At 44.5% G+C, this 26,701-nt stretch overlaps 1 long non-coding RNA gene across 1 annotated transcript; it reads left to right on the forward strand.

The window, feature by feature from the left end:
* Window positions 1–1,150: 1,150 nt before the first annotated feature.
* Window positions 1,151–21,998, forward strand: LOC113959726. Its single transcript, XR_003531909.1, has 3 exons — window positions 1,151–1,283; window positions 3,202–3,208; window positions 21,986–21,998. It is a non-coding gene; the product is annotated as an uncharacterized LOC113959726 (long non-coding RNA).
* Window positions 21,999–26,701: the final 4,703 nt, after the last annotated feature.

The following is a 26,701-nucleotide window of genomic DNA, read 5'->3' on the forward strand; positions in this document are numbered from 1 at the left end:
ATATTCCCTTTTCCCCACTCTGAGTCTGGTGTGTTTGTCTGGAAAAAACACATCTTACACTAAGTTGAGATGTGGGAGGGGGGATGGAGCTAGGGAATTAGATTTTGGAGATCTCAAACCATGACAGAAGTTTAAATCCTTTTTAGACGTCAGAGACGTTTCAATTGTTGGGCTTGTCATCCCAGTTTGTGCCATTATAGTATACCTGATATATGAAGCCAAGGCCAAGAATTACCGAGAAGGTGTCCAGGAGCCTGCCCCAGGGGTGGAAAACCTCGAGTGGCATGGGTTATGGGAGGACATGGGTAAATTCTTAGAAAGTTGCTCAGCTCCCATAACATGGAAGCTCACCCTTGAACAACTCTTGAACCCTACAAAAATAATGAAAGTCGTGAGGGAGAGACATCGTGATGGATCCATGGAGAGGTAGTTGGCAGTTGCATGTGGGGCTTTGGCCACTGCCTACAGGAAGTTGCTCGCTATGGTGCAGCACTTCCAGGGGAAATTAAAGGATGAAAACAAAATGCCTAATACCAAGGTGACTCAGGATAAGGCCAAAGCAAAGGGGCAAACCAAGTCAACGGAGGTTGCCCCCATCCAAAGGAAAAAATATAAAACCAAATCAGTTCGCCCAGTTGATGATGATGGGGAGGCAGGATCCTCACAGGCGGCTGCTCCAGAGCCAGAAATCATCACTGAGTCTTTATCATATAACAACCTCCGGAACTTACGGACAGACGTTGCTCGTCGACTGAATGAGCCCATTCTGGCCTGGATGATCCGAGTTTGGGACTCTACAGGTGATGCCGTAAACCTTGATGGCGGTGAAGAAAGGTTCTTGAGGTCCATTGCCCAGGATGTGGGTATTGAGGAGGCATTTGTGAGGGAATCGAAGTCCCTGTCTCTCTGGGCACGGCTTTTGGACGGTGTGAGGGAGAGGTTCATTTACAGAGATTCCTTGCAGGTAGATCATTATACCATGGGCTGGAAGACCATAGAAGAAGGAATCCTACGGCTGAGGGAAATGGCACTGTTGGAAGTATTGTTTGGAGGGGATGGGCAACCCACCAACGATCCTGACAAGGTTAAGCGTACACCACAGATGTGGTGGAGCTTCACACGTACGGGGTCGTCCACAAATAAAGGTTACCTGACATCATTGCAGGCTGGGGAGAAGTGGGAGCCAGTGATGTCTGTAATAAATAAACTTCGGTTGTACGACAGTATGATCGAAGGACCACTACAGGCCCGCATCTCCTCTGTCGAGACAATGATTAACGAGTGTCTGTCGGGGTCCGAAAGGGAGACAGGACACGAGGAAGGGTGCAAGTAGACTTCTTTATTCAGGCGTGCGCCCGATTCTTAAGTGTCCCACCAGGGAAAAAGGGGCAGAACAGAGGGTGGACTATCAGACAGACAAACGGGGGAGCAAATCAGAACAGGGCACAGGCAAAAGGCGGAGGAGGAAGCCTGGGCATGTGCAGTTGTGCACTGTGTAGCATGGATACAGTGAAACCACATAATAACAGTAAAGTCCATATGAAAGTCCTGCCAATTGCTGTATGCTTTTCTCCATGCCTGGAACTGTTCCCATCCTGAATCTTGCTTCTCTACAAGTGTCCTAGTTAGAACAGTTGGGACCGATTCATCACTGAATGGGGTAGCCCAAAACTGTGTATTCTATAGCCCTCCATGCCATTTCCCAGAAACTGTTGTCAGTAGAGGCCTGCGAGGTGGGGGGATGTTCCTGTCCTCATGCCCTTTTGTGGAATTCCCTGACTGAGCACCCTTACACCCTTTTATGGAATTCCCCACTCTGAGGGAAGGACTGAACATCCTTTTATGGAATTCCCCGCTCTGGGGGAGGGACTGAACATTCCTGCCTGAGTTGGAGAATATATAAACCTGGAGTTTCAGAACCTTACCACCACTCGTGGGATCCAGGGGAGGACTGCAGCTCACCACTCTCAGTCAGACTGCAGCTCACTGCTCTCAGCCGGACTGAGACCACCCCCCTCAGCTGGGTTGCAATCACCACTTTTGGTTGGACTGCAGCAGCTCTCCCACCAGCAGGTTTTTTCCCCTCTCCCTTTGCTTTGGACTTGGGGAGGGCCAGGGAACACCGCTTTGTTTGTGCCCCGGGGTGCTGGTTTGTACATTTGGGTTTTGTGGGTTAGGGTCTGTTGCTTGTCTGTGTGGTCGTACTTACTGTATTATTTTATTAAACTGTTATTCTGACTTGTAATCTCTCTTTTAAGTTGGGTTGGTTTCCCCTGTTGGTTAACTTTTCAACCAGCACAACGGACTCAAGGAATTAACTACAGGGTTGAAAGAGAGGATCGAGAGAAGCAATTTCCATATGGCCCCAGTGAGAACCAGATGCCCCCCAGCTAGAGAGAGCTGACAGACCTCATGAACCGAGCTGTGGTACTTCCTAACTGACCATGGAGAAGATATGAGACGGTGGGACAGGAAACCTACCCATGCCCTAGCAGCCCGAGTACAAGAGTTGAAAGAGAAAGAAAAGGGGAAGTCTGCGAAAGTGAGAGCCGTACCAGTATCCTGCGAGCAGGGGCCTGACCCGCTAGAGGGCACCTCCCGTCAATATTCACAAGAGGAAAACGGTGACTGGCAAGATGAAAACGAATGTTAGAGTGGCCCTGCCTCTAACCAGGTAGAGGCATGGGACAACCATGTCTATTGGACTGTGTGGATCAGATGGTCTGGCATGTCAGACCCACAAGAATACCAGGTTTTGGTTGATACTGGCGCTCAGTGTACGTTAATGCCCTCAGGACATGTGGGACCAGAGACTATTTACATTTCTGGGGTGACTGGAGAGTCTCAGGAGTTGACCATGGTGGAAGCTGAGGTGAGCTTGACCAGGAAAGATTGGCAGAAACACCCCACTGTGACTGGTCCAGATGTCACATGTATCCTGGGCATTGACTATCTCAAAAACGGGTACTTCAAAGACCCCAAGGGACATAGATGGGTTTTTGGAATAGCTGCTGTGGAGACCGAGGCGGCTAAACAGTTGAACTCATTGCCTGATCTCTCGGAGAGCCCTTCGGTCGTAGGGTTGCTGAAAGTCGAGGAACAGCAAGTGCCCATCGCCACCACAATAGTGCATCGCCGGCAGTACCGGACAAACCGAGACTCTGTGATCCCCATCCATAAGATGATCCATGAGCTGTAGAGTCAAGGGGTGATCAGCAAGACCCATTCACCCTTCAACAGTCCCATCTGGCCCGTGTGTAAGTCTAACGGAGTATGGAGACTGACTGTGGACTATCGTGGCCTGAATGAAGCCACCCCACCGCTGAGTGCTGCTGTTCCAGACATGTTGGAGCTCCAGTATGAGTTGGAGTCCAAGACAGCGAGGTGGTACACCACTATTGACATCGCGAACGCATTCTTCTCCATTCCCTTAGCAGCAGAGTGTAGGCCACAGTTCGCTTTCACCTGGAGGGGCGTGCAGTACACTTGGAACCAACTGCCCCAGGGGTGGAAACACAGTCCCACCATCTGCCACGGACTGATCCAGACCACACTAGAGAAGGGTGAGGCTCCAGAACACCTGCAATACATTGATGACATCATCATATGGGGGGACACAGCAGAGGAGGTTTCCAAGAAAGGAAAGAAAATCATCCGAATCCTCCTGGGAGCTGGGTTTACCATAAAGAAGAGTAAGGTTAAGGGACCTGCCCGAGAGATCCAGTTCCTGGGGGTGAAATGGCAAGATGGGTGTCATCAGATCCCAACAGAAGTCATCAATAAGATCACAGCAATGGCCCCACCGAACAGCAAGAAGGAAATGCAAGCTTTTTTGGGTGCCATAGGTTTCTGGAGGATGCATATCCCAGAGTACAGTCAAATCGTAAGTCCTCTCTATCTGGTAACCCGCAAAAAGAATGATTTTCAGTGGGATCCTGAACAGCAACAGGCATTCGAACAGATTAAATGAGAGATTGCACACGCTGTAGCCCTTGGGTCAGTCAGGACAGGGACAGATGTGAAAAATGTACTCTATTCTGCAACTGGGAATAAAGGTCTCTCCTGGAGCCTCTGGCAAAAGGTGCCTGGTGAGACTCGAGGCCGCCCACTTGGGTTCTGGAGCCGAAGCTACAAGGGGATCTGAAACCAACTACACCCCAACAGAGAAGGAGATCCTAGCGGCTTATGAAGGAGTACAAGTTGCCTCAGAGGTGATCTGCACAGAAGAACAGCTGCTCCTGGCACCTCGAATACCAGTGTTGAACTGGATGTTTAAGGGAAAGGCGCCCTCTACACATCATGCCACTGATGCTACATGGAGTAAGTGGATCGCTCTGCTCATGCAGCGTGCCCGTATTGGAAATCTGAATTGCCCTGGGATTCTAGAAGTCATCACAAACTGGTCGGAAAGTGAGAGTTTTGGTCTAGCAGATGAAGAAGAAGAAGAGCAGGTGGTATGGGCTGAGGAAGCCCAAGAATACGATAAACTACCAAAAGAGGAAATGCGCTACGCCCTCTTCACTGACGGTTCCTGTCGCCTTGTAGGAATGAAACGTAAATGGAAAGCAGATGTATGGAGCCCCGCCCGACAAGTTTCATAAGCTACTGAAGGGGAAGGAGAATCGAGCCAATTCGCAGAGTTCAAAGCTGTCCAGTTAGCATTGGACATTGCTGAACGGGAGAAGTGGTCAAAGCTTTACATCTACACTGACTCGTGGATGGTAGTCAATGCTTTGTGGGGATGGTTGGACAGATGGAAGAAGGTCAATTGGGAACGCAGGGGAAAACCCATCTGGGCCGCTGATATGTGGCAAGACATTGCCACCCGGACAGAGAAGTTGATTGTGAGAGTCCGCCATGTAGACACCCATGTGCACAAAGGTCGAGCCAATGAGGAGCATCGCAACAATGAACAGGCAGACCGAGTTGCACAAGGCAAGGTGTCGCAGGTGGACCTGGACTGGCAGTACAAAGGAGAGTTGTTCCTAGCACGGTGGGTCCATGATGCCTCAGGCCATCAGGGCAGAGATGCTACCCATAGATGGGTACGAGATTGAGGGGTGGACTTAACCAAGGACATTATTTCCCAGATTATCCATGACTGTGAGACCTGCGCTGCCATCAAACAGGTTAAGAGACTGAAGTCCCTATGGTATGGTGGACGTTGGAGTAAGTATAGGTATGGGGAGGCCTGGTAAGTTGACTACATCACACTGCCACAAACCCGCCAAGGTAAGCGCTATGTGCTCACCATGGTGGAAGCCACCACTGGATGGCTGGAGACGTATCCGGTGCCTCACGCTACTACCCGAAATACCATCTTGGGCCTTGAAAAGCAAGTCCTGTGGTGACATGGCACCCCAGAGTGCATCGAATCAGATAACGGAACTCATTTCAAGAACAGCTTAGTTGCCACCTGGGCGGAGGAGCATGGCATCAAGTGGGTGTACCACATCCCATATCATGCAGCAGCTGCAGGGAAAGTTGAACGGCATAATGGACTGTTGAAAATCACCCTGAAAGCGTTGGGTGGAGGGACAGACAAGCACTGGGATCAGTATCTAGCAAAGGCTACATGGCTAGTTAACACCAGAGGCTCCATCAACCGAGCCAGCCCTGCCCAATCAGAGTCCCTCCACACCGTGGATGGAGACAAGGTCACAGTGATTCACGAGGGGTATGTTAGGGAAAAAGGTTTGGATTAACCCTGTATTGGGCAAAAGAAAACCCATTCGTGGGTTTGTTTTTGCCCAAGGGACCTTATTCTCGGGTGAACTGGCTGTAACGGTATATTTGCATCTGTATGTAACTCTGTATCTGTATCTGGTTTTGTATATATTAGCAGATGTGTACATAGGTAGAATAATGCATGTACGTATGAGGATCAAAGATTTAATCTGATAAAGTGTCGTAGCATGGGAAAGAAAAATTAGGCGTGGATAATGTTATAGATTAGGAATGCAGGGGAATTTTTTCTTCCCCTGCCCCACTCCAAGGGAAAATGGGGTGAGCAGGGGGGGAAGGGAGGTCATTAGCTTTACAAAGGATGTACCCTGGCTCTGCTGATGGGTCATTTAGAGAGGTTGGAGAGAGAGGAGGGGGTTGGTTCTGTTCTGGGGGTAAGAGGGGCAGACTGGTTGTTGGCTGTTCGGGGAGGAGTTGGGGGGACCTGGAGACCGTGGAGTTTTTTTTTCTGTCTGGAAGATGGGGATGGGGTCTGCACCCAGGGCATTTAGGAGAGAGGACCTGGAAGTCGGTTTGCCCTGGTTTTCCCATCCCGGTCAGCTCGGACTGCTGGCTACCTCGCTCCTCAGATCTGCTGTGTTTTGTTGAATTGCGTTGCCCGCGGGAGAGAAGGGAGGAGTTTTGAGATGCTGTCACTTGGAACAGTGGTGAGTCCCGTGGGAGTGAGCTGCCTTCCTCCCCTTTCTTCTCCATTGAGGGAAGGACCCCCCATTTCCTTCTCGGCCCCTCCCATGGGCCAGGACCGCTCCCGCTGGACCCCTTCTTTCCGCGTGGCGACCGCCGGAGCCCAACAGCGCCCCCTGCTGACCGCAAACGAGAGCTGCAGGTTCTACACTTTCAGCAATTCAACAGCGCTCCCTGCAGGCAACAATTAGGACTGTGCTAAAGGACAGAGAAGTATTTCCTTCAGACTTTTTTTTTTTCTAGGACTACTGTCTAGTTTTTTTGTGTTCTGTTACTGTTTTTTCTGCTAACATACATATATCTTTTAATAAAGGGTTGTTATTTCTTCTGTTTTTCCACATTTTCCTCAAGTAAAGCCCCTTAATTTTGATATTACAAGTGCTGAGAGAGAGGAGTTTGGTCTACCTCAGAACTCATCCTCTCTAGCAAACAGTCCAGTCTCATCAGACTGAGATACTGATAGAAATGTAATATATATATAGTTGCCTTTAGTTTTTACAGTATATTTATTTGTGTAAATAAATGTATATACTTCCCCCTTCCCCTACAGAAGCCTCTAGCCTGAAAGTTTCTCTCCGGTGTTAGGAGAAATTTTTGGGAAGGGGTGGGGGAAGCCTGGAAATTAGATTTTTGGATTTCTAATGTGGCTCAAACTGCCACAGGTAGCAGATACCCTTTTGAGGGAATATATAATTGAATTAATGAGGAGGAGACAGGAATTGAGAAAGAAGGGACTGGTAGCTCAGCGACCCCCGTTAGACATGTCAATACATAAGATTCAACCTGGGGATCAGGTGTTAATTAAAACTTGGAAAGAATCCTCATTAACCCCTTGGTGGGAAGGGCCTTTTTTTGTTCTTCTCACCACAGATACTGCAATTTGTACAGCAGAAAGAGGATGGACTCATGCGTCTCGGGTTAAAGGACCAGTCAACACTCCTGAATGGACTGTAACCTCTCAACCTGGAAATCTCCAAATGAAGTTTAGAAAAACAGGACTGGTTAATGAATCGCTTTGAACGGGACGTAAGACCTAGCCTATACTCCTGGTTTGGAGTACCTCCAGGCCTAACCTTAATAAGAGTTCTATATAGCCATTGGATAAATCCCCTACCAGACCGGGGGAAGTGGATTGTATCAAATTGCTGAAAAAGGGGTAACTCTCCCTTTTTGTTGTGAATATGAAACTGAAATTACTTTGCCAGAAAGACCTGTACGAAAAATACCCTGTATAAAACACCCAGACTCAGGACATCAAAGTTGGGTCAGTTGTAAATGCATATTATGTGGTATAAAGTGGTATTGTGTAGCAAGTAGACGGCATACCCATTGTATGAAATGTCAAGATTTCTTTATTGCTTCTGATGAGCAACTGAGTGTTCTAGAAATTGATAGGTTATTTTGCGGATGGGAATGGTTGGCACCAGAAACCTGGGAAGTCTATAAAAAAGATTGGTACAAAACTTTAGAACAGTGTGCCATTAAATTTGCCTGGAAAACAAATTTAACAACCAGTCAACTTTTAGAAATATTAGAGAAGCATATGGAACAAACAGGTCTTGGGAAATAAAAGAAAAGACTGGGAAGTTGTAAGAATCTACCAAACCCCCATATTCTCCTGAAGAATATTGACTGCTGCCAAGAAGATATTGAAAACCTCGTTGCTCCCTGCAAAGGAGTAGACGGAGGAGGCAGAGCAATAATACGGTGGAGGACGAGACATGGGAAATTGTGTATGGATTGTAGTGCTTTTGTGGCAGCTTCCCCAAAGCAGAGAAAGTCTGCATCAGCCGTACAATTGGACCCTGGCCAGATGGGGCGATCAAAAAATAATTGGGAGTAATCTTACAGCAGGACCTCCTAGCTTCTCTGTTACACTGTGCCAACTGGTACCTATACCACATTGTTTAAATCTGAAACTTTATTATTTTTGTCCTGCATCTAATACAGGAAAGGGGTATTGTAACTATCCTAATCAATATTATTGTGCATACTGGGATTGTGCCACTATAGCTTCTGCTTGGACCCCTACTTCCCGAGATAAATACTTAACCACGACATGGGGTCCACCCAGCTGCAAGCATCCACAGGTTGATTCGTCTGGGGGATCTGTGGGGTATTGCAATTGTGGTTATATAATCCTACAGGTAATGCAACCAGAGGACCCAGGATGGTTATTAGGAAAAACTTGGGGAGTCAGATACTGGGAACCTGGAACAGACAGGGGAGGGTTAGTACTAATTAAAAAACAAGAAATAACTCAACGCCCTCTGGCAATAGGACCCAATAAGGTCATAAAAAAGAAAGAAAGTAACTCAAGACGGAAGGGGAATAGGAAAGGAAAGAATTTCACAACCTCGACTGTCCCGACTGTTAGTTTTAATGATACTAGTGTAACCTTAGCATCCACCAAGGTATATGAGGAAGCAGAACCCTTATTAAAGTTAATGCAAGCGGCCTATCATGCACTGAACTACACTGACTCTAACGTGACTAATTCCTGTTGGTTGTGTTATGATATCAAACCCCCATTTTATGAAGGGATAGCTTTGAACACCTCATTTAAAGTATCCAATCAGGACAACCCTACACACTGTAATTGGGAAGAGAGAAAGATAGGAATCACTCTCCAACAGGTGAGAGGACAAGGAGTGTGCATAGGAAATGTACCTCCAGCCAAAGATAACTTATGCAGCTCTACAATAAAGAAACTTGATAAAACAAAGAAATGGGCTATACCTGGCGAAGAAGGATGGTGGATATGCTCAAAGACTGGTATAACTCCCTGCTTGTCTTTACGAATATTTAATGAAAGAATTTTGTGTACAGATAATGGTAATACCCCGAATCCTTTACCATTCAAAGGAATCGATCTTTGACCATTGGGATGATAATAAACACAAGATACAAAAAAGGGAACCACTTACTGCCATAACTACTGCTCCTTAGTCTGGGAACAGCAGGGGCAGCGACTGGAATTACATCCCTTGTTCAACAAAATAAAGGGATATATCATCTCTGAGAGCAGTAGTTGATGAAGACTTAGAGAGAATTGAAAAATCAATATCATACTTAGAGAAGTCCCTTACTTCACTTTCTGAAGTAGTTTTACAAAATAGAAGAGGATTAGATTAAATATTCTTACAACAAGGGGGACTGTGTATTGCCTTAGGAGAGGAATGTTGCTTTTATGCAGATCATTCAGGAGTAGTTCGCGAATCTATGACTAAGTTACGTGAAGGAATTCTTCAAAGGAAGAGGGAAAGAGAAGCTCAACAGAGTTGGTTTGAATCATGGTTTAATCAATCACCTTGGTTAACTACTTTGATTTCTACCCTAATAGGTCCCCTAATAATGTTGTTAATCATTTTGACATTTGGTCCTTGTATTTGAATAAACTTGTGACTTTTATTAAAAGTAGAATTGAAACGGTACAACTTATGGCAATGAGACAGCAATATCTTGAATTGAACGAAGAAACACCTAGAGCAGAACAATCTCCTACCCTGAGTGCAGCTCGGGAAGCTGTAACAAGATTTGATAAGTAAATTACTGGTAAATAGGAAAGGGGGGGATTGTAATGGTTAATAAAGACAAAAACAGATAATTTGCTGATCAAATTATATTTGCAATGTTGTAGTTGCAAAATGTCAAACCGTAATGTTATGTTAATATGACAAGCTATATTCTGTTATGTTAACTGTAGACCTTAAATGTATATATGGGGAAGGGATGCCTAGAATGATGTGGGAAAGACATAATGCACAAGCGTACATAAAGAGGTAAACCAGGGGTAACAAGAGGAGGATTTGTCGTCTTCATCCCAGGACCGATTCCCTAGCAACAGAGCAGAGCATGTGCAGAGAGAGCTGATGACGTGAAAAGGGAGAAACGGAAACCAGAAGCAACAGAGCAGAGCATGCGCAGAGAGAGCTGATGATGTGAAAAGAGAGAAATGGAACAAGGCGGGGGCTATGGGGAAACGAAAGTTACAAATCTATAAAAGGACGAGCTTGTGGTTTTTTGAATTTGCGGACCGTTGGTGGAGCGGAGACTCCCCGGTCGCCCAGCGCTGTTTTGCTTATTTGCCTTCAATAAATTTTGGAATTTTATACTTTAAAAATTACTTGTGGTCTCTTTGACTATAACAATGGAGGCTGCCATTGCCTCGTGGGGTTTTTGGGTCTCCCTGTTCTTTGCTGGACGGACCAGCACCTTCGTCCCTTGCCAGTCGCCGCCTCCATAGCTAAGGGGAGGGGGACTGGACCCAACGGGGACTGTCTGGAGTGAGCATGCTTGGAGACAGCCTGTCTGGAGCTGGTGCCATCTGCAGAGGAGTTTCCAACTCCCCCCACTCTGGGACACAGCAGGAGTGTCCTTGTTGGGAGCTCTCCCTGGGGTCTCAGACCGGTTGCCGACCATCAGTAACTGCAGCCTTCGCTTCTCTGGAGGCCCAACAGTGCCACGTGGTGACCGTGAGTGGGTCGCTGTAGCCCCTGCCTCACTAGTGGTGCCAGTGCCCCCTGCTGGTTGTGGTTATAACTGCACCGAAAGGCAAAAAATACTTAATTGTTTTCCCTTGAAAGTTTCGGTTGCGATATTGTTGCTTGTTCTGTTTTTGTCACATATATATTTAGTAAAGAGCTGTTATATTCTTTTCCACACCTTTTCACCTTAAGTCTCCTAATTTCAAAGTTATAATAACTTGGAGGGAGGAGTTAGGTTTTTTCCTGTCCTGCCCTCCTTAGCAAACATTTGTGTCTTGTTAAACTAAGACACTGACCCATATCTCTTAGGACTGAATTCCACCAGTGCATGATCACTGCAGCCCAGGTTACCTCCAATCCTGATGTCCCCAATTAGTTTACTTGCATTAGTGACCATCAGACCCAGTATCTCATCTGCTCTGGTAGGGTTGTTTATTATCTGGTTCAAGAAGTTGTCCTCCATGCATTCAGGAGTCTCCTGGATTGCCTACAGCTCGCTGTGCTGCTTTCCCAGTGTATGTCAGGGTGGTTGACATCCCCCAGCAGGACGGGTCTGCAAGTGCGATGCCTCCTGTAGTTTGAGCAAGAAGGCTTTGTCAATAGGCTCCCCTTGGTCAGTTGGTCTGTAATAGACACTGACCACGAGGTTCCCTTTGTTGCCTCGGTCTCTGATTCTTACCCACAGGCTTTCCACCTGCCTGTGGCTGTTCTTCACAGACAGTTCTTCACACTCAATCCACCTCTTGATGTAGAGGGCAATGCCTCTGCCTCTCCTTCCTCCCCTGTCCCTTCTGAACAGCCTGTAGCCATTGACAGTCACACCCCAGTCATGGGATTTGTCCCACCAAGTTTCAGTAGTGGCAACAAGGTCATAGTTTTCCAGCAGCACGGTGGTTTCCAACTCCCTGTTTGTTGTCCATGCTGCATGCACTGGTGTAAAGGCACCTCAGCTGGGCTGTCAGTCATGTCATCTTCCAAGAAGAAAATCCCTTAATGCCTCTGAGATATTTCCCTGGTGTTTGCCTGGTGGATTCTGTTATGTCAGGGGCCCCTGGTTAATCTCCATAATTCTTCAGGTGTGCTCCAGTGAGACCAGCACATCTCAGAGTCACAGTCTCAGGGCCCTTGCTTGTGGCAATGGATTTACCATATGTAGGATGGAAAAAAACCTGTCAGAGATGGACTAGTGAAGAAAAAGAAGAAAACAGCTCAAATATTATAGAAACAGAAGGTTTTAATGTGGTTTAAACAGGTTTCAAAATGGCTTTTTGCAGTTCTGCAAAGTCACTGCTCCTTCTTCCCAACACCCTCTGTGAAGGACTCTTATCTCCCATACAGGAGTGTCCTGGGAAGATGTCCTGAGGTGTTCTCATTGGCCTTTGTTAACCCCTTCCTATTGACTGTTAACTCTTTACCCGATTGGTTTTTCTGTAAGACCCTGAACCTGTAATTGGTCCCCTTTTAACCCTCCTAAAAGCCTTATAAACCCCTATCCCCACAATAAACTTCCTCTTTTGTCTGTCCCTCCCTGGTGGTCTGTGTGAGCTCCTTACGGGGTCGCAGGGCCATGTGGCGGGGGCAGGGGGGAAGAGCATGCACCTTCCAGGTAATGGACTAACTCCCAGGGCCTGAAGGTTTCCCCATCCAACTCATCCGCCGTAAATGGTGCCCTCGTGGTGAGGCAACAACTGTCTGAACTCTTCTGTGAAGATATAAGCAGTTCTCATGCGCAGAAGGGGGCGATTCTGTGTTCCATGGTAGACCGGTGTCTAAGTGGTTCAAGGTATTAGCAGACTCAGCAAGTCACCACGACTCAACCCTTCAGGATAGCGGTCTGTTTTGAATACCTCTCAACCTCCCTGGCAACTGACAGGTAGGAGCAGGCACTGGCAAATTCCCTTAAAAAAAAAAAAAAAAGAAAAAAAACCAAAAAACTAAAATTGTAAAATGGGTACATCCCTCTCTAAGACTGAGAAAGAGAACTATAAGGGTTTGAAAAACTTATTGAGTTCCAACGGGAAATCGACTAACAAAACAGCTTTAAAATGCCTTTCCAAAGTTATGGTTAAAAATTACTATAAACTCCCTTTCTGTCTTACGACTAAAGATTGGGACTTACTGGGCAGACAGATTTGGATGGCTGCAAATTACAATGATAAAGCAGCACTACATGCCAACATAGCTTGGACCCACGTTTTGGCAATACTTGAAATGCAACAGAAAAGTTCCAAGCCCCTACGGGAGAACAGCGCAGCTTCCCTCCTGAGTCTGGGAGAGGGGAGGCGACCGAAGTCACCGCAGGAAACGGGGGAGGAGGGAGACGGAGATCCCTTCCGGCAGCCGCTGGCAGGGGTCCCCCGGTGGCCCCCCCCACCGTGGTCGATGCATGGCGGTGCCACGCCCCTGGTTCCTGATAAGGCTGGCGGTTTTGGCACTGGCCCGCCCCAGCCCCCTGTACGGGTCGGACCCGGGGCGGCAACCCCCCTCCCGGGCAGCACCGAGGCGCCTCCTGCCCCATCCCAGGCTCCTCCGTCGCGACTGCTGGTGGAACGAGGGGAGGAGGAGCCGCCTGCGGCCAGCTCCGGTGAGACCTCTCCCCTCCTCCCCCCCTCTCCCTCCGAGGGTGGGAGAACCTATCCCGCCGTTCCCGAGCCCAGGCGCTCCTCACCCGACTAGCAGCACCGCTCCAGGCACACCCCCAGTGACACAAAACTTTATTCCACCGCCCCTCACATGGAATAGCTGCCACAGGCACTCTTCGGGGCAGAATTGTGCCGAGGAAAATCCAGTAGGCGTTTGTGTGGCTCCAGCCCCCCCTCTCAGCAGGAGATCACCAACTGCGGCTTCCCCAGGCAGTTTCGCAGCCGCAGCCCCCGGCTGCCATCACCGCATGGTCAAACAAAGGAGGCATGGAACTTCCGGCTTCCAACAACACCGGACCAACAGCGAGAACTTCTGCGTTCCCTACGGATGCCGAGCGGGACAGGATGACGTCATTGGGCCCCCCTCCCTGTCTATGCCCGGCGCTGGGGACGGGCAAACCTCTGCTTTGCAGTTCCAGCTCTCCTCTGCTCCTTTCTACATCGTGCCACGACATACAAGGAAAACAACAGCTTCAGAACACCTCCACGACCGAGCATCAAAGACTCACCCACCTAACTGACAGTATTCCCCTCACCTCTCACAGCGTGGAACTAGCTGTGACTGACTCAGCAGAACCAGACTAATCAAACAGTTTTCCAACTACAAACCATTCACAATCCTTAACAACACTTAACCAATTTTCTTCCAATAATCTATTTTCAAATACGTCAAATAATTTTAACAATTCTGTTTCTCCTTTTAACCCTTTTCTTTCTTCCACAGGAACCAACCATACCAATAATTATAATGATATAAATAACATTGCTAGACATGTTAATGGTTTAAATTTATTGCAGGCATATCCAGTGTTTTATACTCCAGGTGGGCCCCCTGTATGGGACCCCTTAGCCATACCCCTTCTCAAGGATGCAAAAAAGGCAGTAACAACTTATGGTTTAAATTCAGCATATGCAGTGCGAGTTCTGTCGTCTTTATTCTCAGCTTTTGTACTAACTCCAAATGATTTAAAAGATATAATGAGATCCTTGCTAAATAAGGTACAAATAACATTATTTTTAGATGAATGGAAAGCTTTAATTAGAAAATATGCTCACAAAACAAGTACCACTACACGTAGACCTATAGAAACTACAATACAAATGCTTTTTGGTGAGGGTCCATATGCTGCAAATACAGATCAGGCCAAAATTCCAAAACAAGACTTAATTGCTACCAGAAACATGGCATTACAGGCACTACAATCAGTAGCTGATGCCTCTCAAACAACTCCACCTTTCAATAATGTAATTCAAAAGCCTGATGAATCTTTTATTGATTTTGCAGAGCGATTGAAGGAATCTATAGAAAAACAAATAAGTATGAAAGAAGCACAAGATGCCCTATTCTTGAAGCAGATACTCAGAAATCTTTGTGACCCTACCCCCATGGATATGGTAAAGGCTTGTAAAGATATTAGCCCTAATGACAAGTTAACAAATAGTCTGGTCCAAGCTCAAGTGTCAATGTCTAACCAATTACCTGAAGCTAATACACAATTAGGCAACCAAATTGCAGAAACAACTCAGCAGATGGCAGAAAAAATGACCCAAGCCTTAGCAGCAGCCTTAGACCACTCCAAAGAGATATGTCATAATTGCAAACATCCAGGTCATATGAAAGCTAACCGCCCAAGATTTAAAAACCCCAATTCTCAAAAAACCACTCCTACAAACATTTGCCCCAGATGTAAAAAAGGGCTACACTGGGCTATAGAATGTCAATCCCTATTTGACAGAAATGGGAACCCACTCTCACCCAGGCCTATTCACAAAACACAGAATTCGGGAAACGGCCTAACCAGCGCTTAGAGCAGCGCGTGGACATAAAAGGCAATCTAATCTACCCTCTCAAACAGTTCCCAACAAAAACCCCAAACAAGTGCCTTTAAATTGGAGTTAGCAACTTCAAAACTGCAAACCTTAGAAAAGGCAGAGTATCACACTGTGTTGTTGGCTTCTGCTTTTTCTCAGGTTTCAAATTATAAAGGTAAATGTGTTATCACAGGAACAGATTCTGCAACTGCATTAGGCATTACTGTGTTACCTATGGTTATGAGTCTTCAAGATCCTAAAGTTGTGTCTGTTGTAATCAAACCTAACTTTGTACCCACAGTGATTAATCCAGAAGATCAAATAGCACAGGTCATACCCATGGAGGAAGAGACCCAAGATGAACAGGGAATTCACATTAATTGGGCTCAAAAGGTTACTCTTGACAGACCTATAATAGAATGTACTCTTCTCTCTCCTAATTCAGGTTAACAGAAATCCGTGTCTGGTTTATTGGACACCGGGGTTGACATTTCAATTATCTCTACCAAAGATTGGCCCAGCACCTGGGGTACAACAAGACCAGCTGTCGACATCCAGGGAGTAGGAGGGTCCAAAATTCCTCTCCAGAGCATTTTACCACTTCTGGTCCAAGGCCCACAGGGTAAGGTAGCATCATCTAAGCCTTTTATATTGGACATTCCACTAACCCTGTGGGGCAGAGATGTAATAACACAGTGGAGAATTATCTTATCCATTCCAAATTTGTGATGAGGGCCACTGGAGAGCTGCAAGCACCACCTCTCACATGGACATCAAACACACCAGTGTGGATAAACCAGTGGCCCCTCAGAGGAGAGAAATTGCGGCAAATTCATAATTTGGTAAAAGAACAATTAGACAAAAAGAGGTTAGTCCCCACAAACACTCCATGGAACTTTCCTATTTTCACAATCAAAAAATCATCTGGAAAATGGAGGTTATTGCATGATTTAAGAGAAGTCAACAATATCATAGAGACGATGGGAGCCCTCCAAGCTGGGTTACCCTCCCCTGCCATGCTCCCAGCAGAATGGCCACTTGTTATTTTAAACATTAAAGACTGTTTTTTTAATATCTACCTCCATCCTAATGATACACACAAATTTGCATTTTCCATTCCAGCTATTAATGCAGCTGAACCCTCCAAACATCTAAGTTGGCTCACATTGCCACGTTGCCACATAGTCCCACAATATGTCAATCTGTAGTGTCCAATATAATTGAGCCAGTTCGATCTCAGTTTCCTGAAGCTATCATTTTCCATTACATAGATGATTTATTAATCACAGCCCCTAATACTGACAAATTGACATTGGTACATGAATCTGTGAAAAAAGCCCTGAGTAATCATGGGTTAGAAATAGCTCCAGAAAAGGAACAAAAAATTTCCCCGTGGAAGTACCTTGGCTTGTTAATAGATGAGAGAACATTTAGGTCTCAAGCAGTAACCTTGCCCACCAAAATAAAAACACTAAATGATCTGCAGTCTCTTTTGGGAAATCTCATTTGGATACGATCCTTTTTTGGTTTCTCAACAGATTTCTTAGCTCCTTTGTTTCAGTTCCTTAAAGGAGAAGCAGAACTAACTTCTCCTCGTCACTTGACACCAGAAGCAGAGAATATTATTGAAGTGATCAATCAAAAAATTTCAGAACAACAGGTAAACAGGAGAGTGGAAGGATTACCTACTGCATTGCTAATCTTTCGTGGATCAAAACAGCCTTTTGCTGTAATAGGACAATTGGACTCAAAACCCAAAAAATTTCTTTTGTGGGAATGGGTATTTCTCAGTCACCAGTTTTCGAAGACATTTGTTACTTTACCTGAAATGCTTGCAAAAGTCTGTCACAAAGGCAAGCTCCGAATGGTAGAACTGTCAGGGAAAGACTCAGATTTTCTTTATGTTCCACTGTCCAAATCTCAATTGCGTTATTATGATTTACATCTGTTTGATTTTCAACTGGTTATGTCAGATTTTACAGGCAAACTGATAACCCATCTACCAGCAATTCCTTTTCTACAGTTTCTTTCTATCTCCCAACCCAGACTGAGAAATAACTTTTCTACTAGCCCTTTGAAGAAAGCTGTGACACTGTTCAGAGACGGCTTGGGGAAGTCTAGTAATGCAGTAGTAGCTTGGTTTGAAAAAGGAGAATGGAAAACAGATGTTCATCAAGTTGAAGGCTCATCTCAGATTAACGGCGGAGGGGGTCAGACAGAAATGCACACAAATCAATATGATTGGCAAAAATGTCCGCTTTATTAGAGGAAAGGCAGCTTATATGCTGCTTGTGACACAGAGATGTGATTCTTCCCCAGGTTACATTGGATACATAAGGGAAACTACCACAGGTGTACAGTACTAACTGGATAACAGCAGGTGTCCATAAAACTTGTTTTCCTGCCAAAATAACTCCACCTTGGCACAAGGCCTGCAGCCACATTAGTGGCACAGTATTTTTTACTGTCTGCACCCAGCCATGCCAAGGTAAAGGTCTCAGAAATGCAATTGAAATTGTTCACACAATTTCTGTCCTCCGACAAATCCCCTGTTGAAGTTTGAACAATTTAAATTGTATTTCTGTAACATTCCTTATTGTATCCATAACATTTCAATAAATGCAGACATACAATAACACTACTATCATTAATAAACTTAACAACCTATTGACCCCAAGATGTGTGCTCTCAAAGTGTGCCTAAAAGTGCTTCTTTACATGTAGGGTTTATTCTTAAAATTTCCACTCCGTCCAGAACATCCTTGGAAATGGAACTCCATTAAACTCTGGGTCATATGTCTTCTGTTATACTTTTTCACACCTTGGCCCTTAAATAACACAATGACATAATCATATATTAACACTGGATCTTCTGTTTCTATTGCACTCTTTGCATACCATTGTCGGAGGGCAGAAATTGTGTGAACAATTTCTATTGCATTTCTGAGACCTTCACCTTGGCATGGCTGGGTGCAGACAGTAAAAAAATACTGCACCACTAATATGGCTGCAGGCCTTGTGCCAAGGTGAAGGAGGAGTTGTTCTGGCAGGAAAACAAGTTTTATGGACACCTGCTGTTATCCAATTAGTACTGTACACCACAGTATGTTTTCCTTATGTATCCAATGTAACCTGGGGAAGAATCACATGTCTCTGTGCCACAGGCAGCATATAAGCTGCCTTTCCTGTAATAAAGCAGACATTTTTGCCAATCATATTGATTCGTAAGCAATTCTGTCCGAGCCTCTCCGCCGTTATACCATTCTATTGCAGCCCGGAGAGTTTGTTCAGGATTTTTTGCCATTTTATGTAAAGGTATCGGTGTATTTGTTTATCCAAAAGTGTTTGTATATGTGTAAGTGAATATTCACACATATACATGCATACATTTTCATTCATTCACTTTCACACGGTGGCCACCATCATTCAAACACACTTCACACAAACATACTTTTGAATCTCATTTCACTGTGTCTCATGAAGTACGAGACCATACTAATTCTCTAGTACCTTTTGGTTTGAAAGCTTCTCCACCAAACAGGTAAACTTTCTTCCACCAGTACCCAGTGAATAATCTAAGATCTTTACCTTCTATAATTATATGCTTAAACATACTAACAAATTGTGCTCCAACAAAACTAAAAATACTGTGCCTTAACAACACTAAAATGTGCTCATAATGCTGAAAAATTGTGTTCTTGTAATACTTACTTTAAAGTTCGTACAATACACTCTCTTAAATCCTTAATTTCATGTGCTTAAAAAAATTATACTAAAAAGGTGTATATGACTAAAAAAACTATGTTTATAATACTAAAAAGAACTGTGCTCCAAAAACTGTGTTCTAACAATATTGAGGAAACTGTTAGCCACAACGGCTCCTGATGTTACCATTGTTACCCGCAGAAAACAGCATCAACCTCATTCTTTCTTTCCAAGGTTTCATTCATCATGCAGGCAGCTACGAACACCTGTGTACAAAAAAACCCTTAACATATGAAGCAACTTTTGCAAGTGAACTGAGGGGGCTGCTACCTGTTCTCTCCCCGTTTCTGTCTTGCAAAAGTGTTTTACAAATTCTTAAATCACTGACCCCTATACCAAATACATAGCATTGCCTGGCAGTTTGGTAGTATTTTTCAAAGTGGACAAGCACTCCACCCTTTAAAAGTTTTTTCTAGTTTGGATATGATATAGAAGGTTATCTCAAAAATTGTTATTGCACAATCACATATAATCTTGGGTAGACTCGTAAGCCAAAAGGTTTCTGTCATATACTGATTCCAAATAATTCTTGTTACCTGCTGTAACACTACTGGGATGAAACACATACAAATATGAGCACTGCAAAATAATCAATATCTGATGTAGAATTCTGAAACCACACCAGTCTGCCTTATCTTCACAAACATCACTGGTGTGACATGAACAGCACAGAAACAGACCATTGTATACAGTGACAACCATTAGCCCTCAGGATGTTACAAGTTCTACAGCTTTCCATTGTCTTCTTTTCCCCTTAGTGACACGTCTGCCCCATCCCAGGAGGCAAAACCAAGCACAATTGCAGACACTCTGCACACGGCATCATATATGTCCTTCACTTCTTGAAGCCAGGACTTAGCTTTAGCTTTTACCTTTAACACTGCTGCCAGAACAACTTGGCAGCACACAGTTCAGGAGAGTTTGTTTCCAAATTTTGGCTAAATTCATAATACAAATGTAATCATATTATAACTTTCTATGCTGGAGAAAAATGCAAGTTGTGATTCCAACTCTGATCCTTGCTTGCTAACAATAGAATAACACATACAAAAAGAATAAGTGGAAACACCTTGTTGGTGACAGAGATTTCCTTAACTCTGGAATAGTAGAGTCAGGGATCTATTAGGCCAAGAGGCCTGCTATACAAGAAAGAAAAAACCAATGCATGTTGTTCTTTAAAATGCATGGCCTGCATTGAATGGTTAATGCATGGCCTTAGTTATTGTTCTGATTAATACAAAGATGACAAAAACAATTAAAACAGTTTCTCCAATTTACTGTATTTTGTATCATCTGCTCATTCTCGGGCTAGGCTCACCGGAGCCACAGATTGGCTCCTCGTATTCATGACAATTACTAACGATAGATTGAGAATGAACATTTTTGATTTGTGATATAACCAAACGAATAAGGATTATTTGAAGGCATAGGAGAGGTATTGTTAGTCATACCAATTACAACACCAGGTGCATCCCAGGGCTTTTCAATACAGACCATACATTTCTTGCACTTGGGAACTAATTAAAGATTTTGTGTCATTTTCTCTCTTTTTCCAAAATTATAATTAATACTATCTCAGCAGGAAACTAAAAATATAACCACAAAATTAAAAAGATAACTACAAAGGTCTTTCTCTTCAGAATACCGTAGAAATGTTGCCCACTACTCCAAGAAGGAAGGAAAAGTTAAGTACGTAAAAGTTAATTTACTTACTTTTCAATATATTTAGCACGTTTAAGTCTACGACAGTGAAAAAATACTGTTTGATTATTCTTTTCAATACTCAGCTTTAAGCTACATGTGCAGTTCAGAAGGATAGAGAAAGCCAGATTCCAGTTTGCAGCCAGTTCCTTAGATGTGAGCTACATTATCTGCTCGTATTTTTAGTTCTTTTACTTATGAAATTTCGGTAAGAGAACAGAATTCACAACATAAGCAGCACAAAGGAAAACAAATAACTAGTTGTAAGATCATGTAACTCCATAATTGTGGAACAACAGCACAGAACAGGTAAAACCCACACCTGTTATATTAAAATCCTAAATCACTCACAGTTTTTAAATAATTCACCGAATGTAAAGCTAACTAAATCTAGCTTTGAGATCGTTATATTGGGAGGCAAACTAGAAAAATTTTACTAAGTTCAACCTGACTCCAGTAACTCAGTTTTATTGCAATCTCTACTGATTTCCTGACAGATTATCATGTAATCTCCAGACATTTCTGCTTTATAAATCAAATGGGCATAAAAAGTTCTAATTCACACATCAATGTTTTTTGAAAAGTGTAATTTAGTAATTTGCTCTTTTATCGATATAAATTAAACACGCACATTTTGCATCTTGTTAGGTTATTTTAAAAAGAATCTGAAATTCATGTAGTGTAACTGTTGACATAACATCAGTGCCAAGAGAGATAAGTCAAACTTCACAGCATAGTGTGTGCCTGAGTAGTGTTTTTAGAAAAGCAATTAGGCTGTATGCTATATCAGCAGTTATAAAACATTTAAAAACGTATAATATGTTTCATTTGACCAAACTGCTCTGTACATACTGTACGAATCCACAACAGAAGATATATATTAAAATCTGAAAAAATGTTCTTGCTGCTGTTATAAATAGAATATTAACAATTGCTTAAGCAGTACATGAAATGCAGCTCAAAGATGCAATTCTGTCACAAACACAGAAGAAAAAAAATAATTCACTAAACTTGACCAAGGAAAAGAAATAATATCAGACAGGAATATAAACTAAACATACAAATGTTAAAATCAGCTGAGTAAACCTTTTTAAACACAATTCTAAAGATGTGATTTCCACTGTCACAATCACTTCTCAGTTTATAACAGGAAGATAGAGAGATGTTTTATCTAAGAATTAAGGAAATCCTCAGCCTGTCGGCTTTCCATTTATCTCATTTGCAAATTTGTAGTTTTCGTAAGGTAAGTTCTACTCTCTCCCTAGTTCTGAGAGACTGCTGGAGGTGGTTTGAGTCTCACTCAGTTGCTAAGCAACAAATGATCTCTATTGTGTGAACCAGTTGCTAAGCAACAAATGATCTCTATTGTGTGAACCTTATGTCTCCTCCTGCTAAGGCTGAACACGATATTTGGGCAGAAGGTCTTTACAGGGGTAAGATGTAACTAAAAATAAGGCAATTCACTAAAGCTTTTATATAAAGATTCATTCTCTGGGATTGCATGCTAACTTCTAGGAAAACACAATCTTTTAGTTTTAAGTTATGTACAAGTGAGTAGAAGGACTAAAGAGAGAGATTCTGCTTTCTCTTCTCAATTACTGACATGCCTGGATTCTGCGGGGCTACTCCCCCGCAAGCCAGTCACCGCCGAGCTGCTGTTCCCCGGGCCGCTCCGTGCGCCGTGCAGCTCCCGGGAATCCCCGCAGAAGTCTGGCTGGCTCTGCAGAGGTAGCTGTCGGCGTTGCCGCTTGTCCCGCCGTCGCCACTGTCGCTGAGGTCCCTCCGCCGCCTTTTGCCGTGGCTGCCAGCGCCAGCACGCCGGACTCTGGCAGCTGTTTGAGTAATCCTAAAGGGAATTCTTATGCCGTTACGTGTACCTGAGACACTCTAACGGGAGGAAATTCTCCCAGACTCTCACCTCTGGGTTTTAACAGTTACTAACAAACGTATGTTCGCTTCTCCACACACACAACCCCCAACACACACACGCTAGCACGGTACCGTTAGCAATACAATGAGCTCACAAAAACATTGGACACACAACACAATTAACACGAGAGTTAACAAAAATACGGGAAGGCAGTTCTCTAGCCTGCCTCTCCTGTCAACGAGAAGTGGCACTTTTTCGGTGTTGCTCGTTGTGCTAATATAGCATCTTCTAATGCAAGGCTCAATAGCTGCTACTTCTTTTCATATGTACCATACCTGGAAACGGTTTGGTTTTGGGGTTTTTTGTTTGTTTTTTGGCTTTTTGGGGTTTTTTTGAAAACAGCGTCTGTTGTCATGGCAGCGATCCACAGTGGCTTTCTTCCGGGTTTCATGGAGGCTTCAGGCGCCAGCGATGCAGCGCCATCTAGCGACACGGAGGCTCCTAGCAGCGTTGGTCCAGGCGACACATGCGCAGTAGCAGGCACAGTGAGGAGCGACACTGCCGACTGCGCAGCCGCAGTAGAGAGCGGTGCCGTTGGCACGACTCCAACTTTAGTCTACGCCGCTACTGATTTTCCTGCAGCCCCTAGACTTTCTGCTGCTACATACACAGTGCTAAACGGAGGTGATCTCGCTGCTTTTAAGGGTCCTAGCATTCGCAACTTCGCAGCCGCAGGCACGGGGATCTCCCCTACAGCGGACCGATCGGGGCGGGGACTTGCCGTAGTCCCGCCATCCCCCGACAGAGCTGTTTGAACAGTTATGAGTCCCCGTCGCTCAGAACTTAACTCTTGTAGCGACTCAACTGCCAGACGCCAAAATATAGTACACTTTCTAGCGGCGTCCGACCCCGTAGAGATCCCGTCCCAAAACAATGCCTTTATAGCGTCCCTTGTGGACACCTGAAAGGCGGTCCGAGCAGTGGGAAGTAGATTCTTCGCTCTCACTCATTTTATTAATCCCTTAGGGGCTTTTTCATCAGAAACAGGCTCTCCTAGAGAGATCATAAAGCGGAGGAGCGTTTCCGTCGCTTCGTCCTCTGTGGATAGCGCGGGCCCCATGCCTCCTCCGTTTGCCTTACGTTCCTGCAGAACTCGGCGAAGTAGGACTCCCTGTTAAACGGGCGCCAGATAACAGCGGAGGGGGTCAGACAGAAATGCCCACAAATTAATATGATTGGCAAAAATGTCTGCTTTATTACAGGAAAGGCAGCTTATATGCTGCTTGTGACACAGAGACGTGATTCTTTCCCAGGTTACATTGGATACATAAGGGAAACATACTGTGGTGTACAGTACTAATTGGATAACAGCAGGTGTCCATAAAACTTGTTTTCCTGCCAAAATAACTCCTCCTTCACCTTGGCACAAGGCCTGCAGCCATATTAGTGGCACAGTATTTTTTACTGTCTGCACCCAGCCATGCCAAGGTAAAGGTCTCAGAAATGCAATAGAAATTGTTCACACAATTTCTGTCCTCCGACATCAGATTGCTGAACTCTCAACCGTGGTAAGAGCGTTCCAGCTTTTTCCACAGCCTCTGAATTTAGTATCAGATTCTGCCTATGTTGTAGGAGTTGTGAGTCGCATAGAAAATAGTTACTTAAAAGATTTGAACAATCAAAAGTTGTTTACACTGTTTAAAACATTGTTACTATTAATCCAACAGAGGAAACATCCTTTCTATGTCACTCACATTAGATCACATACATGCCTCCCAGGCCCACTTACAGAAGGGAACGCTGTGGCAGATAAAGCAGCAAATTCAACTTTCCCAGTTAACTCAGTACCTACACCTAACAATTTTGAGAAAGCAAAAATTTCGCATAACTTTTTCCACCAAAATTCTAGAGCACTGCAAAAAATGTTTCAATTATCTAGCTCTCAAGCCAAAGCCATTGTGTCTGCATATCCAGATTGTCAGTTGGTAACTCCAGTGAGATCTGAAGGAGTTAATCCAAGAGGCCTTAGCCCCTTAGAACTCTGGCAATCAGACGTTACACATGCCGCAATTCGGCAGATTGAAATATGTACATGCATCAGTGGACACTTGCTCAGGACTCATTGTTGCCACTGCACATACAGGAGAAAAAGCTAAAGATGTTAAGAGACACTTTTCCTCAGCATTTGCCATAATGGGCATTCCAAAACAAATAGACAGAGAATGCCCCAGCATACATTTCTGCTTCCCTTAAAACATTTTTCAATATGTGGGGAATAGTTCACACCACTGGCATTCCTCACTCTCCACAAGGCCAAGGGATAGTAGAGAGAACTCACAAATCTTTAAAAGATATACTGAAAAAACAAGAAAAAACAACTGTAGGTCTCTCTCCATCAGAATGTTTAAACAAAGCATTGTATGTCCTCAATTTTTTAAATAGACTGCATGAGGATGTTTCACCTGTTGGACATCATTTTGGAACTGGAAAATTAAAAACGGGGGAAGCTAAGGTAAAATACAAGGATATCCTGACAGGAGAATGGCTCGGTCCTGTCCCCCTAATTGTTTGGGGAAGAGGCCACGCTTGTGTCTCCACAGGCGCAGGTCCAAGATGGATACCATCCAGACTAGTAAGGATTCACCAAGAAGTTTCTCTCCCAGCTCAACCAGCAGCAGATCCAGCACCAACAGATTCAGCACCAACTACAGGAAGCGATCCCCCATCAGCATCACTTTTGGGATAATACTGTTTCTTGTGTGCAGCATAACACCAGCAAATCAGAAAGACTTAACGTCAGGAGCCCTTGCCACACCTCCTCCAACAATTCCAAATTGGGTAATGCTCTCTGGTCAAAATGTTTGGCTAAACCTGGCACAATCATTAAATACTGACTCTATCTGTTTATCTACCTTAGACCCCTCTCATCCTTTTAAGACCTGTCTGGTAGGAATCCCCTGGACACCAAGAGAATGGGGCGATTTTAGAAATCAATATATCCCCTGGTGTGATGACCATGATCAGTTTAGAAATCCATTCTTAGACTGTCTCACATGACCAGCAAAATCTTCACATGACAGACAGACATTTAGCTATCAGTGGCAGAGACCTGAGGAATTAGAAATCTTGGGGAGTATTATATCTCCTCTCTGTTTTTACTTCGTTCACAACAAATATGTTACCTCTTCTGAATTAATTAATGTCACCTCTTATGGACCTTATTCCAACTTCAGTTTCTGGTGCAAGGAAAAGATTCCTTTCCAGATACATGCTACCCCTGATTCAGTTATTCTTCCAAAAGGAGTCTTTTTAATTTGTGGACTTAGAGTCTGGAATACGATTCCTAGATTAGCTACTGGAGGCCCCTGCACATTTGGGAAATTAACACTGTACAATCCAGCTACCCTTATGAAATCTTTACCTGCTAGTCCTCCCAAAAATCGTGCAAAAAGAAACATTAACCTCCAAACAACCTCACCCATCCCATGTAAGAAGCTCCGTAGAGTGTGTAGGCAATTCCAAGGTTTACACTCATCTCTTAACTAGGGTTTCACCCTAGGCCTTCCTGGAGACCAACTTGTAACCAGGAAGGAACTAGAAAAGTGATCACGGAAGTATTCCATGCTATTCCTTTACGTAACTGGAGGTATAAATAAAGCCAGTGGGAGGGATCGCGCCCTCTTCCTCTCCGGCGAGGTTCGAGAACGGTGGGTCCCTGTTTCGGTCGAGCTTATCTAGAGCCGAGGCCTACAGCGACTGCCGCTATCTGCCACGTGTGAGAGGAGAGCCTTGGGTCGCGTCAAGTCACTCTGCCTGTTCGAAGGGAAGTGGTGAGATTTCTGCTAGTTTGCCTTTGACTGGTTGTTTGACTTGCTCGGTCCTTGCCCCTTTTTGTCTTTCTCCCTTTCCCTTCCCCTTCCCCCCCCCCCCCCCCCCCCGCTCGGTCTTTTCCTCTTTTGTATCTGTCTCATATGTAAAATATATATATATATATAT

The sequence above is a fragment of the Corapipo altera genome, unplaced genomic scaffold, assembly GCF_003945725.1.
Source record: "Corapipo altera isolate COAL_440 unplaced genomic scaffold, ASM394572v1 60886, whole genome shotgun sequence".
NCBI classification, from domain to species: domain Eukaryota; kingdom Metazoa; phylum Chordata; class Aves; order Passeriformes; family Pipridae; genus Corapipo; species Corapipo altera.